General features: G+C 41.4%; 1 protein-coding gene across 5 annotated transcripts in view; it reads left to right on the forward strand.

Moving 5' to 3' along the window:
• Nucleotides 1–16230, forward strand: part of NBAS (NBAS subunit of NRZ tethering complex) — a 360511-nt gene that overhangs the window by 211393 nt on the left and 132888 nt on the right. The gene's annotated exons all lie outside the window — the stretch shown is intronic.

Genomic DNA, 16230 nt, shown 5'->3' on the forward strand with positions numbered 1-16230 from the left:
CGAGATTCCTTCATGTTCTTACACGTGTATAGTTTATTCGCTGTTCTGCTGTGGAGAAATTAGTTGTGGTTTGTGTATTTTGCGGTTCATCCATTGCGACGTTGACTGGCGTTGGTGTCTTGTTACTTTTGGCTACTAGAGATGAGGCTGCATCAGCATTTTCTACGTGTTGCTGGTGCACATGTGCATACCATTCTGTCCGGCATCTGTTTACCTCGGCCTTGAAGCGTATGTTAGCGGGTGTCTGTACGTTTAGCCTCCGTCAAGAATCCAAATGATTTTCCTTTTTTCTTCTTTTTTTTTTTCAACGTTTATTTATTTTTGGGACAGAGAGAGACAGAGCATGAACGGGGAAAGGGCAGAGAGAGAGAGGGAGACACAGAATCGGAAACAGGCTCCAGGCTCAGAGCCATCAGCCCAGAGCCTGACGCGGGGCTCAAACTCACGGACCGCGAGATCGTGACCTGGCTGAAGTCGGACGCTTAACCGATTGCGCCACCCAGGCGCCCCCCGAATGATTTTCCAAAGGTGTTTTACCATTTGCTCTTTTTTTTTTTAATTTTTTTTTCAAGTTTATTTTATCTTAATTATTTTGTGAGAGAGAGAGAGAGAGAGCGCGTGCACGTGCGCACGGGAGGGGCAGAGAGAGGGAGAGAGAGAATCTCAAGCTGGCTCCTCACTGTCAGCGTGGAGCCTGGTGTGGGGCTCGAGCTCACGATGTGAGATCATGACCGGAGCCAAAATCAAGAGTCTGACGCTCAACGACGGAGCCACCCAGACGCCCCCGATTGCACTTTCAGGAGCAGTGTTTGGGTTTGCCATTTATTCCAATCTAGCAATTTGGCATTGTTAGCTTTTAAAAATCTTAACTCTTCTCTTAAGTATTTAGCGGTATCTGTTTGGGATCTTGGTTTGCATTTTTCTCATGACTAATGAGATGGAATTAGCTCTGGAGACCTCTTCTTTTGTGAGGTGTCTGTTCAGTTCTCTTGCCCATTTTCTATAGAATTTTTCTCCTTTTCCCTTGGCTCACTGAGATTCTTGTGAATAAAATATGTCTGAGTCACCTAAGTGTGTACGTGCCTTAGGATAGTTCATCCTGGGAGAGAAAGGAAGAATACTTGCGCCCTGACACCGTTTTTCTTTTGGTCAGTGCTGGCTCCATGGCCATTCACTCTCCAGACCTGCTTCTAAAAACATAAAATTGTCATTTTTTTTTAGGTTGAAGAAAGTAGCCCAGTTTTTGACATTCTAATTGGGTCAATTAAGAGATAGTAATTCTCTTTATAGATTGGTTTTCCACAGGATTCCTTTAAATGGTAAGCTTCACTTTTTTTTTTTTTTAACGTTTATTCTTGAGAGAGAGAGACAGACAGAGACAGAGCGGGAGTGGGGGGACGGGCAGAGAGAGAGGGAGACACAGAATCTGAAGCAGGCTCCAGGCTCCCAGCTGTCAGCCCAGAGCCCGACACAGGGCTCGAACTCTGGAACAGCGCGATCATGACTTGAGCTGAAGTTGGACGCTTAACCGACTGAGCCACCCAGGTGCGCCTAAGCTTCACTTAACAAAATGTGAAATGTCATTCATTTTTCTGAAACGTCATTCTATTTTGGAAGCCATCTATTGTGGAACGTTAGGTGCACCTAATCGTTTTGTTTTTTTTTTTTTTTTTAAATTGGCTGTATCCATTTTGCCAAACTCCTTTGCAGTTGTGTACTATATAGTTACTTTTAAACATCTGATACAAAGTTTCAGTTGCAGAATCTATTCATGGAGTTTCTGCAGAGGTATTATTCCTCGTGGGTTATGTATGACTACGCCATTTCCGCAGTTCGTTCTTTTCTATTAAAATTCAATTTGACAAACCTATTGAATATACCGGTGTAACCCTAGTTCAGTGCCGAGTGATCTGAGGATCTCAGAATGGGAGATCCTTTTGTGCTTCGGGAGTTTTCCCCTATTCTTCCTGTGATGGTGACTTCAGGACAGCATCCACCAATAGATTTTTCCACAGTGAGGAAGATATCCTGTATCCCACCGTGGCCGCCAGCCACATATGCCGTGGGTACTCGAAATGTGGCTAGCACACCGAAGGAATCAAATTTTAAATTTAATTTTATTTTAGTTCAATTTAAATAGCCACATGAGGCTACTGGCTACCAGCTTAGGTATCACAGTTGGCGAAGATTAGACACCGGGTGGAGGATTGTGTGCCACTGTCAACACTGCAGACAGTGGGCTTTTTTGTCGTTGGACTCCTCCCTCTGGATGGAAGCCGAAGTGTCTTCTAGGGGCCTGGAGTGTGGTGGATACGTTTCTTTTTTGGCATGCTTTGACTTGTAGTCATACTGATTACCGTTTGTTTTCACTGGATATGAGAGCACATTAAATTCTGTGGTGTTTTCTCCACGGGACTCAGAACACTTTTGGCCAGCAGTCACCGAATGTCCTGTGTATTAGGAGGAAGTTGGCCAATTGTACCATCTTTCAAGGTCCAGGTGAAGACCTACTTTCAGTGAGATCTTCTTTATCCCAAGTGTTGTATCTTTTGAGCCTCTGGTGCTTCTCCAGCGGTTCAGCCACATCTCCCACCTTCCCGTAGGTCTCTCTCGCCTTGTCTCTTTTCACGCCTCCCAAACATGCGCTGGGCTGCAGTCCTACTGACCTTGCCACCGTTCTCCAGAGTTGCCTCTGTCACACCTTTGGTGTTACTTTCCTGGCTGCCTCTGCTGCCCTTCTTGCCTTGTGCTCTGGTCATCTCTTTCACGCTTTTGAGCCCATCTGAAGTATCATTTTCTTCGTCAGGTTTTCCTCGAGTTCTCTAATTACTGTTGCTTCTGTATCCCCCACACATTCTCACATCATCGTGTCAGCATGTACGTGGTATGCTTTGGTATTACGTGGTAACTGGAAGTAGGTCATTTATCTTTGCACCGTCCATAATGGGGTTGTCACATGGCGAATGCGTAGGAAATGTTCGACAAAGCCCGCTTGGAAACTCCCTCTGCATATGGGTTATTCTGTGGTAAAAATTATATAATTTTTATATATATATAAATATATATATATTATATATATAATATAAATATATGTATTATATATATAATAATTATATAAATAATTATAAAGTAGATTTTAGCTTAAAATAAAAGGAATTTCCCATTTAACTCATATGTATGTGCTGTGGTGGCTGTTGAGATCTGTTATGTTTTGGCCAGCGTACGGGGTGTGTGATTTCTCTGTTCAGTATAGAATTGCAAAGTGTTTCTGCTGAGTTCAGCTCTCTAAGCTTATTCTGAATCCCCATCCTTTATAAAATCCATGAAAAGGCTTTGTGACGTTGGGTTTCCTATTTTCTCCTTCTTCAATAAATTACAAAGTGTCAACCTGGCCCTTTAGTGGCTTCTTTGGAGAAGGACATGCTGTGTCTCCACAAGTGGGCACATCCTGCTCCATTAGTCTCTTTAGTGAATGAAGGAGACCACCTTTACACGGCAGTCTTTTACACATTCTACTTAGCAAGGAAAAGGGATTCTTCCAAAATGATTATTTTATTGATTTATTTTTTAAAATCTTTCTCTCTCTTTTTTTTTTTTTTGTAGCTCCTTAAAAAGCTTTCTTGTCTTCGTGTGTCCTTTCTCAGCAAGTTGCAGAAAATCTAGATCTCATGAAGTGCAAATCTAAACCCCCAATGAACACATTATGGCTTTGATTCATGAAGCACATTTCAGAATATTATAGCTACTATTATTAGATTAAAATACAGTGCTCAGCTGTAGGTTGCTGTACGTTACACATTAACAGTAGATATAATAACCACACTAAATTCTAACTCATAAATGAGAGCTGACTACATATGTAATCTGCTTAATGCTCAAGACTTTCATTACTCAGTTGTGAAAATAATAATTTTTATTTATATATCCAAGCAAAGTAAAGATGTAATTGCTATGCGGTAGCATTTGCATTTGTTCAAGTAGAGCCTACAGGTTTGAAGATAGTGGCTGTTGTCCCCATGAACAAGATATTAGTGTATAAATAGACCAGAATGCATATTTTGTGAATAACTACCAAAATTACAATTTTCCAGTTTCTTATTAATGTTGGTTATTATGCTTTTTAGGTGTAGCAGTATTCCACCATTTAGAGTATATTAACATTTGTTTTTAGCTAGTATTAGTTGTATCACTTAGCCAATGGTGTTTTCCCCCCAGATAAATCTAATTAGATTTGGAAATGGATTATATATAAGATTCCCATTAAAAAATCATTTTCACTGTGGGAAAACTTGTTATGAGCGTTTTAAGTGGCCATAGATTTATACAACTAGACTAATTAATGTTTATAACTGTGGCATGGGCTAAGCATAGAGCGATTTCAAATTTATAAAAGGACTGTTTAGAAATCTCTAAAAGTGAGCAAAAGGACAGTTGGCTTTCAGTATCATAGGAAACCATTTCTTTTTCCATTCACCAGGTGATAGACATGTGGGTTATTTCTGCTTATTCGCTGGGAAATATGGGAATAGAGAAATAGGTTTCGATTTCTCATGTAGGTGTATAGGAGTGGAACTGCTACATTGCACGCATATACGCGTTCAACATTTGAAGAAATGGCAGATTGCTTCCCAAAGTGGCCGCACCGTTTTCCTTTCCCACCAGGAAGTGTTCAGATCCCAGCGTCTCCACATTCTCATAACGCTTGTTCCTCCCTGGATTTGACGACAGCCGTCCTTCGGGGGGATGTGTGTGGTATCTCGTTACCATTCTGGTATGCTCTTTCCAAAGAACTAATGATCGTGAACATCTGTTTTTGTGCTGCTGCTTATTGAGGTATAGGAGTTTTGTTGTTTTTTTAAATTCTGGCTACAAATCCTTTCTTGAGTAGGTGATTTGAAAATGTTTTTCTCTCCGTGTGTGACTCGACTTTTTCATTTTCATAAAGTGCAAACATGTCTAATGTGGCTGAAGTCCAGCCTACCAGTACCCTTGTATCGCTTGTGCTGTGGTATCGTATCTAAGAAATGGACGCATAACTCAAGAGTGTGGGCATTTATTCCTATGCTTTTTTTTTTTTTTTTTATAGTTTTGGCTCCTGTGTTTATTGATAAGGAAGTAATAATCCACTTTTTGTGTGAAATAACTGTAGGCTTGAGGAATATTCATATACGAAAAGGTGAATTAGAGCTTCTTAACATACACAAAAATTCATTGAGATGGTATTTGTTTTGTTTTCTTTTATGTTTTATGATAGCTTATTCCTTCATAAAGAATTAAAATTTTTTTTAAATGTTTGTTTATTTTTGAGAGAGAGAGACAGAGTGTGAGCAGTGCAGGGGCAGAGAGAGAGAGAGAAAGGGAGACACCGAATCCAAAGCAGGCTCCAGGCTCTGAGCTGTCAGCACAGAGCCCCACGTGGGGTTCGAACTCACAAAGTGTGAGATCATGACCTGAGATGAAGTCGGATGCTTAACGGAGCCATGCAGGCATGCCAAGGATTTTAAATTTCATATTTGGTATGCACAAAGACATTAATATTTTGAAGTTTGAAAAGAAAGAGTTTCATCTGGAATGGATTTTTGTTAAAATTATCACTTTACTATCCACCCCACCCCACCCCCCCCCCGCCCCTGATGTGTTGTAGAATTTTGGTTTCCAAGCTCATTGGGGGGGGTCATTCCATTCTGTTTACTTTTTATCTCCCTAGACCTTCTCTAAGGATTCTATAGTTTTGTGGTTTTCCTCAGTTTGTACCCTTAGTGCTTCAGTCCAGAACACATCATGTCCTATTAATACCTCTTGACGTGGGACTCCCAACCTCTTGTAATGTTGAGGATCTGAGGAATCCAGGCATGGAGCCAACGAGGGACTTGGGCCCTGTTAGTTCTCTGCCTCTTTATTCCTGCAATTTTATATAAATACATGATCCCAGGCAGTGGGTCTGATCCTCTTACAGGGGATCCTTTCGATTCACCGTTCCCTCAAGAGGAGCGTTTCGCAGCCACTGTCAGCATCTCAGTTCCGAGCCCCCAAATGTTGAATTCCATTGAACGTGAGTGCCTTTCTACTTTTGTTTTTAATTACCCTTAGTATTCTGGAGTACCACGAGCACATTGCAACAGGAGTTCACTGCTCCATCCTGACTGGAATTCATAATGGCTTTCTTAATTACAAAAATAACACAATCTTTTATTTTAGCAATCCATTTAAGAGGAGGCATGGGTTCAGATAACTGACACTATTTAGCATATTTTATTCCTGAAAGTTAAAGAAAAAAGAAATGTAAAACATCTATGATAAAATATTAATAATATTTGTTAACTTTTGATAAGAAGTACATGGAAATTTATGGTAGCTTAGGCCTTTCTACTTTTTAAAATATGAAATAGAGGTGCCTGGGTGGCTCAGTTGGTTAAGTGTCCAACTTCAGCTCAGGTCATGATCTCACGGTTTGTGGGTTCAAGCCCCACATCGGGCTCTGTGCAGACAGCTGGGAGCCTGGATCCTGCTTTGGATTCTGTGTCTCCCTCTTGCTCTGCCCCTCTCCTGCTCAGGCTCTATCAAAAATAAATAAACATTGAAAAAATAATAAATTATAAAGTAATTTAATCAGCAGTACATTAGTATATAAGTTCTCTTTCTTCTCTTAGTTCTTTCTGCCCATACCATGAAGCCCACTGCTTAGAGGTAAACATTTTTAAGTTTATATATAACTTCCAGAGTTTTTCTGAGTATGAACAGATTTTCTGGATAGCTATTGTCTATCTCCTGGAGAATTATTATTTTTTAAATGTAAAATGGATTCGTACTGCATATTAATTCCACATTAAAAAAAATTTTTTTTTAACATTTACCCATTTTGGGGAGACAGAGAGAGACAGAGTGTAAGTAGGGGTGGGGCAGAAAGAGAGAGGGAGACATAGAATTTGAAGCAGGCTCCAGACTCTGAGCTGTCAGCACAGAGCCCGAGGCTGGACTTGAACTCACAAACTGTGAGATCATGACCTGAGCCGAAATTGGACACTTAACCGATTAGCCACCCGGGTGTCCCTGCATATTAATTTAAAGCTTGTTTTTTTCCACGTAATGTTATTTGTCACAGATAGCTGCCCTTCTCCTTATATACGGACCATTTATATCATGGCAGGTTAGTGGTCATTTGATGTATGTACAAAAATTTATCTTTTGCTTTGTTTTTGAACATTTAGATTGTGTTTGATTTTCTTCTCTTTTAGACTGAGCCGCAGTGAACATTTTACGTGCACATTTTGTGTAGTCATGCATTGCTCTGGGATAAAGTGGTGGGAATGAGCTCCTGAGATAGAGAATTTCCTATCTTCTTATAATGTATTCTCCATAACTTTGTTAAGTGCTGATTGCTTTCTTTACTGTTGTGACACCAGCACATCACTGGGAACAGAGTAGGTCCTTATTCACTTTTTTTTTTTTTTTTTTGGATAACATTGCCTGATGAGTGTTTACGTGAGACTGAGTTCATGGTGATCTGTGACATCGCAAACTGGATGATAACGCAGAGCCAGCACGATTCACAAGACTCCTGCATTTCATTCACCATGTGGTGTTTCCCCTCTCACTGAGGTCTGACCGAAAGAGGGCATGCTCTGCCCATTGGCATGCTTGTGGGAGACTGTGATCGCTTGGTCCACGGCTTGATGGTCAGGACTGTGAATCCTGTCACTTTGATTGGCTTGGAGAATTGGGGCCATGGATTTCCATTCCTCACAAAGGCTTAGATTAGCTGCCCCCTCACCGGGCTCTGCCACTCATGTTCCAGGTTCTCTTCTCTCTTTCATCCTGCCCTTTCTTCACAGAGTACACGCATTTCTGATACATTTGTTTCGTTTCTTTAAGTTTCTTTGACGCTTTCAGTAACAAAGAATACTTTTTTTTTTTTTTTTTTTTACTTTTTAATCTAGACTTGGATTTAAATTCACTTGCAAAGGATACTTTTCAAATAACATGTCTCAGTTTCAGTGAAATCTGGGGGATTCGACAGTTTCCTTTTAAGGAGGCCTTGTGATCTGATCACACGGCTCATCTGTACCATGCTGAGGGGCTTTGTGTACACGCTTTGGTTTTATACACAGTATTGGCCACATCTTTTTCTCCTGTTGTCTTTTGCGTGCTCTCCATGCGTCTTTTTCTCCTCACTGTTTCCTCAGAACAGCTTGTGTTTGGGTCACCAGTGACCTCCTATTGGTAAATTCATGCGTCAAGTCTGTCTTTATCTTATGTGACGTATCAGTAACATCGGATACGTACTTGTTTCAGGGACAGTCTATTCGTTTTCCTTATACCTCATTGGCCACTTACTCTCACCGTGTTTGTTGGTCCTTCCTCATTTCTCTAGCTAAATGTTAGATACCTCAGGTCTCAGTCTTTAATCTCTTCTCTGTCTCTGCCGATTCCCTAGATGATTGCACCTGTGATCGTGCAACTTTGTGCGGATGATTCTCTACGTGTAGCTTGAGCCCTGATCTTCTGCGTTCCAGGCTTGTGTGCGCGACTGCCAATCTGGCATCTGTACTTCCCTTTCTTACAGGCATCGCATCTCAGCGTGTTAAAAGTGAGCCACTGATTTTAGCATCGCACCCTTCACCCCAGCTACCGGTGGTGTTCCTTCTGTGCTCTTTCCTATGTCAAAAAATGGCAGCTCCGTCTTTCTAGTTGTTTAGGTCATAAACCTTGTCATCCTCCTCAGTTCTCTTTGTCCTGTGTAACACAAGCAGTCTGTCAAGAAAGCCTGGTGGCTCCACTTTCCCAGTGGACTTGGAATTGGACCATATTTTACCATCACCACCGCTACCACCCTGGTGAAGTTATTGCCGTGTCTCACCTAGAGTTTTACGGTAGCGTTCTGTTTGTCTGCCTCTTTCGGCCCTTTTCCTTGCTCTAGTTGGCCAGCCAGAGTGATTCTTTAAAAATATGTCAGATCGGGGCACCTGGGTGGCGCAGTCGGTTAAGCGTCCGACTTCAGCCAGGTCACGATCTCACGGTCCGGGAGTTCGAGCCCCGCGTCGGGCTCTGGGCTGATGGCTCAGAGCCTGGAGCCTGTTTCCGATTCTGTGTCTCCCTCTCTCTCTCTGCCCCTCCCCCGTTCATGCTCTGTCTCTCTCTGTCCCAAAAATAAATAAACGTTGGAAAAAAAAAAAAATATGTCAGATCACGCCACATTCCGTGGAGTACAAGCTAAGCTTTTATGATCTCCTATGAGGACGCCCATGATCTATCTTCCCTACTACCTGTTTGACTTGATCTCTTCTCTCCTTAACCCCCCACTGACTTTGCCCACTGTACTCCAGGCATACTGCCCTTCTTTCCGTTCTCTAAACATTCCCTCTGGTCCTTGTCCTTGCTGTGTTTTTCTCTCACATATTCAGTGACTTATCTTCGCTCCTTCCAGGTCTCTGCTCAAATGTCTGCTCAGTGAGAGCTTCCCCGGTCCCTGCATACACAATTACAGTGTTCCCCCTACTCCCGATATACCACTTTATTTTTCTTCCTAGCTCTTTTCCTATCATTTATCTGATACACCTCTCTGACATGCTTTATATTTATCTTTGGCTTATCTCCTCTTGGAATACAAGAGGAGCTCTGGGTGGCAGGAGTCATGTTTTGTTCACTGCTCTGTTTTCAGTATCTACTACAAGTGTCCTTGTTGTATTTGATGTCCAAATATTTGTTGAATATGTGAAGAAAATAAATGAGGAAGGTTAAGATGTGGATATGATGGGTGTGGATAAATTCTTTTATTATAAGGGGAGGAATATTCCAGTGGGATCCAATTTGATAAGTTCTCAGTTCATTGGTGAAATAAGGCAAATTTCCTGTTTGCCTGTCTTTCCTAATGTACTATGAGTTCCTTGAGAGCAGGGACAATGTCTTAATCATTGTGGTAACCCTGTTGCCTAGCACTGGGTCTTAAACATAGTAAGCATGCCAGAGGTATATGTTCAGTAAATTTATTTTGTGGATGGATTTAGAACCCCAAATTATTTAATCAAAAGAGATTTAAAAATTTGGCATGGTGAAAGAAAATAAAAATATACTTCACATACCTGTATTTTTCCTAACTACAGGTCTCTTAATCTTGGTCCAGGAATGCCAGCAGTTTCAAGAAGGGTTTGATTCTCAAAGCCCCTGAAGTAGTGTGCTGTATTTGGGTGTGTGTGTGTTGTGTGTGTGTGTGTGGGGGGGTGTGTATGTGACTTGGTGTGTTCCTGTGTGTGCACAGCATGTGCATTCTGTTTTCTGGAGGAATGACTTCCAGCTTTGATCGGAATTGTGTAGGGGTTCATGATTCGCAAAGGTGAAAACATCTGAATTATATAACCTGACCTGTTACTTAGCAGATGAACTGAAGCAGAGTCAGACCTTGGAGCGATTTGCTCCATGGGGTATTTTTCTATTGCTGCTTCTGACAGATTCATTCTTTCTTTTCTTTTCTTTTCTTTTTATTTTGTCTTTTCTTTCTTTCTTTTCTTTCCTTCCTTTCTTTTCTTTCTTCTCTTTCCTTCTCTTTTCTTTCTTTCTTTTCTTTCCTTTCTTTCCTTCTTTTCTTCTTTCTTTCTTTTCCCTCAGACACTTCTAAAAGTAGTATCACCAGTAATGATAAAGACTATATTCTTAACATTTTAGGTTCTGGGTGAAACTTGCTAGAAGCGTTGGGTGCAGGGAAGAACTTTGGATCATCTAAAGATCTGTTGGAAGGGAAGGGATGGTGGATGAGTTCAGTTCGAGCGCTATTTGTAATCCTTACCTATTTCATGTGTACCACCAGCTCAGTTTATAGGAGGCAAACAGATTTCTCAGAAATTAGCCCTTATGTTACCAGATACCAGAGATAGCAACTCCAAAATAGATTGTTCATTATAGTCCTTGATCAACGAGACTCTGTAAGCCAGACTTGAGATGTGGAACTATTCTTGTTCTCGTGAACCTGGTCGGTAATGGTGTCTGTTGTAGAATTTGAGAGATACTATTAGTGCTTTGTAAGTTAACCTCTGAGCTGTGTAACATATTGACGTTAATGAGATTTCATGTTAAATTTTATGCTGGCAGTTGTTGATTTGGTTTGGGGGATTAATCTATTTTTGCTGTTATACATTCTAAATTAATTCACAGTGTGCAACTATGAATATAAAAAGTGCCAGTAGTAATCGTTTCAGGAGTAAATTTTGCCCAGCCCCCACCCCCATTATATGTATTTGAATGAAAACTATTTTCCTCATTAATTATTCTAGGTACAGTATAATTCTGGTAGACTGTCCCAAAGTTCGATGCTTCTTCTGTGGTCCAAATGAGCCTTTTACTTTCTCTTTTGTAATTCTCATCAGGGAATCTCTTACAAGCCTTTTATCTCGTACATTTCTGAACATGTCAATTTCATTTATGTTCTGGAACAAGCTTTTAATTTTCATAAGTCTTAAATGTCCTGTCTGAAGTTAGCCTATGTGTATGAAATAGAGAAGTAAAGTTTAGGTTCATTTTATGAAATGGAATGATTGTTTTATAGCCTGTATTTTTTGATATCTTTCAGTTGACTTGATTTTCCTCCGAGTGAAGTTGCATTCTGTTCAAGTGCCGTTTATTTCTTACCTTGTTTGTAGTTTTAATTCTGTACTTGGATTAGTTGATGACAGTTTAATCATTCAATACACCCTCTCAATTAAGATTATAAAGGTGAAGAAGATTTGAAATGTGGCATGAAGTCTTATTTGAATAACATTAGCTACTATGGGCACAACATATTAGGCCTGAGAAAATGTATCCTCAAACATTTCAATAGTGCAGTAAACCCAGACTTCTACATATCTACAGATATACACTATAAGTTAGGGATTTTCCCATGCTTTGAGGATATAGTGGTAAATAAACATAATCCCTACCTTTGAAAAGCTACTGTCTAGTTGGGAAGGCAAACAAAAAAAATGAGATTATCAAAATTTTATGGTAAGTGCATTGAAAGGATGCATCTAATGCTCCAGGTGCATAGGAGAGAGGGTGGGACACTGTCTTAACAGGATTTTACTTACAGCAAAAATATTACAGGTCAACAAAAATATAGAAGAACATCTTTGTGAGCTCGGAGTAAGCAACAATTTCTTAAATATACAAAAAATACTAATCATAAAGTGAAAAAAATGATAAATTAGAGTAATGTAAAATTTAAGAACTTCTACTAATCAAAAGACAACATTAAGACGATGAAAATATAATCTGCCAAGTAGTAAAACATATTCACAATTTGTACATGTAATAAGGATGTGTGTCCAGAACGTGTGAAGAACTAGAGGTGAGTGGGAAAGGCAGATAACCAACAGAAGAAAGGCAAAAGACTTGAACAGACACTTCACAAAAGATGGTCAGATGACCAGTGAATCTATTAAAAGCTGTTCGACTTCATTAGTCATCAGAGAGATTCAAATTAAAACCACAAAGAGATACTACCATATCCTCAGTGCTACCGCTAAAAGGAAATAGACATGTAATGCTAGATGTTGGCATGGATGTGGAGTGACCAGACTGTTGTAATTGCTGGTTAGAGTATAAATGTTTGGCACTATTCACTAAGTCTGGACATATGCATACTCTATGTTTTAGTAATCCCCCTACTAGATTTGTTTCCAGAAATGCATATATTCACCAAAAGATAACTATTAGCATGTTCAAGGCAGCACTATTGGTATTAGCTACAAACTGGAGAGTATCCAAATACTCATCAATAGAAAAAAAGGATAAGTAAGTTCTGATATGTTCACGCTATATAACACTGTTACATTAACAGTGTAACGATATTACACTAACAACGAATTGGACAGTCTTCAACTACTTGCAAGAATATGGATGAATTTATGTTGAGTGATAGAAATCAGACCCCAAGACACACTTCCATTCATATAAAGTATAAAAATAGGCAAAACTAATTTATACTACCAGAAGTCAGAATAGCATCTACCTCGGCCACGGGGATGGCTAGAAGTGATCTCAAAAGTGGCATCTGGGATCCTGGTGATGGTCTTAGTCTAAGTGCTGATTGCATGAGTGTGTTATAATTTACCAAACTGTATGCTTGCGTGCATACATTTTTTAACATATCTTCTTCTTTGATAAAAGGTTTTAAAGAATGGGGCGCCTGGGTGGCGCAGTCGGTTAAGCGTCCGACTTCAGCCAGGTCACAATCTCGCGGTCCGTGAGTTCGAGCCCCGCATCGGGCTCTGGGCTGATGGCTCAGAGCCTGGAGCCTGTTTCCGATTCTGTGTCTCCCTCTCTCTCTGCCCCTCCCCCATTCATGCTCTGTCTCTCTCTGTCCCAAAAATAAATAAACGTTGAAAAAAAAATTAAAAAAAAAAAGTTTTAAAGAAAGATCTCTAAGCCTGGATTAAAGCCAGGAAGAGAGACTGTATCCTGGCAGTATTGTCTTTGTATTGCGATGCTGTGAATAAGTACTATCTTCTTTTCCCCCTAGCCTTTTGAATTTTTCAAACCATCTTTAATGAGATCGTATTTTCATGACACAGGAGAGTAAGTACTCTCAAATATATTCGTATGTCCTTGTGATGTTACTCGTGTGTCACATCCGTCTGCAGAACAAGTGGACCACATGTTTTGGTAGCCCGACCTGGTCAGGAAGAGGAGACACCCCTAGGCCAGTTGCGTGTGGGCAGCATCTGCACTTGGCTTGTGCATCATATGGCTTCTGCATACCTATCTTGCAGTGTTATTCTAAAACCCAGGAATGACCAGAGGAAGCACCTACCCAGCACCTGACACATAAGAACCATTTAGTAAATGGTAGCCATCATGTCTCTTATGTAATATAAACCAGACTCCTATTAGACATCACTCCTAGAAAAAAAAAACATGTATGTATGTGTGTGTGTGTGTGTGTGTGTGTGTATATATGTATATATATATAAAATCTTTTTTTCCTAAGTTTGAGAGAGACAGAGCGCAAGTAGGGGAGGGGCAGAGAGAGAGGGAGAGCGATAATCCCGAGCAAGCCCTGCGCCGTCAGTGCTGGGCCCAGTGCGGGGTTTGATGTGGGGCTCGAATCCACGAACCCTGAGATCATGACCCGAACTGAAGTCAGATGCTCAGCGGATGGAGCCATCCAGCTGCCCCCTGATCTTTCTTATTCCTCTCTGCAAACCTGGTCCTGTCTTCATTCTTTCTCAGTAACTTGCATTGTTCATTGTTTTCCCCCCACTGCGTCTAACCTTGCTTAGCTAACCATGAATGTTTGCTTGGGTTCCTGACTTATCTTCTGTTCTTTTCTTCTTTCTCTCTGCTCTTCACTAAGACCCAGCTTGGTGACCATGTACTTTATTTCTTAGAAAGTCGGAGTCAGAATCCTTGAATTTCTCTGCTTATCTGACTTACCTCAGGCCCTTTTCACTTTGAGAAGAATTAGAAATAAAAACATTTGAATTTAATATATGCATTCAGGTGGCAAAATACCCTTATGGCAACCTCATATATTCCTAGCATCACGATCCTAATTTGGCCCGTGATTATTTTAAGCTTGGACTAACACACCAACCTCCTGACTGGATTCTTGTGCCTGGAATGATATTTCTAAAACACAGATCTGAGTTTGCCACCCCATTTGCGTGAACGGTTTTAGTGGCTTCCCGTCTGTCAGGCCAGCAGCGGGGGTGCTTTGGCCTGGTCAGCGGGGTTCTCGCTCCAGCTCCTTCTCTGTCGCTCCATGCTGGTGATCGATCGGCCCCTTGCCCTCGCGTGCCACTGTCCACACCTTCACTGACTTGATCAAGATTCCTCCAGTTTGCTGTGTCGTTTCATTTCACGCTCTCGTTCTTGTGTAAGTCTGCCTGAAAGCATCTCTTCCTCCTTTGGGGGGTGGGGGGGCCTGCATTCTTTCCCGATAAAATACTACCTTCTGTATGAAGCCTTCTGTGATTGCACCTCTGGGCAGGGGAGGTGTGGCCTCTCTTCGTGTCGCGTGGCACCGTAGATGTATGTCTACTTTAGAGGCTGAGATTGTACTGCAGGGCTGTGTCCACATCTCTGCCTCCCTCCCTGGTTTCTGAGCAACTTGAGAGCACAGACTGTGTTTTCCCTGTTTTTGTCACCTCATTGCCTGGTGTAGGGCGTGACGCCGAATGAGAGTCACGTAGTAACTGCCGTGTAAGTGAATGAATTCTAATTTGCTTCTGTGTTTTTTTTTTCCAGTTGTAAATATTAAGTAAGTCAGGAATATAGCCAATAAATCGAGATGCTTGCTGTATATTTTACATATATATCTGTATCTCCTACATCTATATAAAGAGAGACCATGTATACTTCAGATTCCTTCTGAGATTTATTTCTGGCGAAGAACTATTTTTGGCAGTGTTATTCACACAGGGACACATAGAGCTCTCTCCTCTCCACGTACGGTTGGCAAGTGGGGGGATCTTAGACACAGAATGAAGCAGAGTATACACGACCTCCACAGCTTTCGTTAGCCCGGAGAGGTGTGCTTAGGCCGGACTTGGTGGGTCACGTGCACGATGACAGGTGGACCAGGGGACTAAGTCCACACCCTGTAAATGCGGGACAGGAGCTGGAGGTAACATTGCCACTGTGTGACATCACATGCTCCTTGGTTGGGGTTGTGGCCTTACTAGCGAAGAGGGGCCTCTGCAAGGCAGGAGCTGGAATCAGCTTATTTTTCTTCGTTGATGAACCAGCTGTTTGTGGTACCAAAGCGGTGACTAAATGAGCCTCCACTGCTGTCTCCTCACATAGCAAAGAGATTAAGGACAGAAAGGAATTCTAGTAATGCTACCACTAAAGCTATTGTGTGTGTGTGTGTGTGTGTGTGTATTTCCTTCTGGTTCTTATGCCCAATACAGGTATGAAGCACTTTGTAAAGTGCTGGCACATAGCAAGCTACCATCATTATCACTCTTGAAGGGAGAAGTCTGGTTTTTCCTAGGTAGGACTTCCTGCCTTGTCCTTTGAGGTTTGGATGATGAGTTTAAGTCTCTCATCATCTCCCCTTCCACGCTCTTCACCCCCTCTGTCCAACACATGCTAAGGAGAGGGTGTGTGTGTAATTGTCCTGATTGCTGAAATTGAGAGAAGAAACTGGAAATGTAAGGCTTAGCACCCCCACCCCACCCCACCCCAGCTGGGCTCCCTCCTGCTTATGCCTGTCCACAGAAAGGGTGCATTCTGCTTTGATCTTTGTTCCTTGAGGTT

This window comes from Leopardus geoffroyi, chromosome A3, assembly GCF_018350155.1.
Source record: "Leopardus geoffroyi isolate Oge1 chromosome A3, O.geoffroyi_Oge1_pat1.0, whole genome shotgun sequence".
Taxonomy (NCBI): Eukaryota; Metazoa; Chordata; class Mammalia; order Carnivora; family Felidae; genus Leopardus; species Leopardus geoffroyi.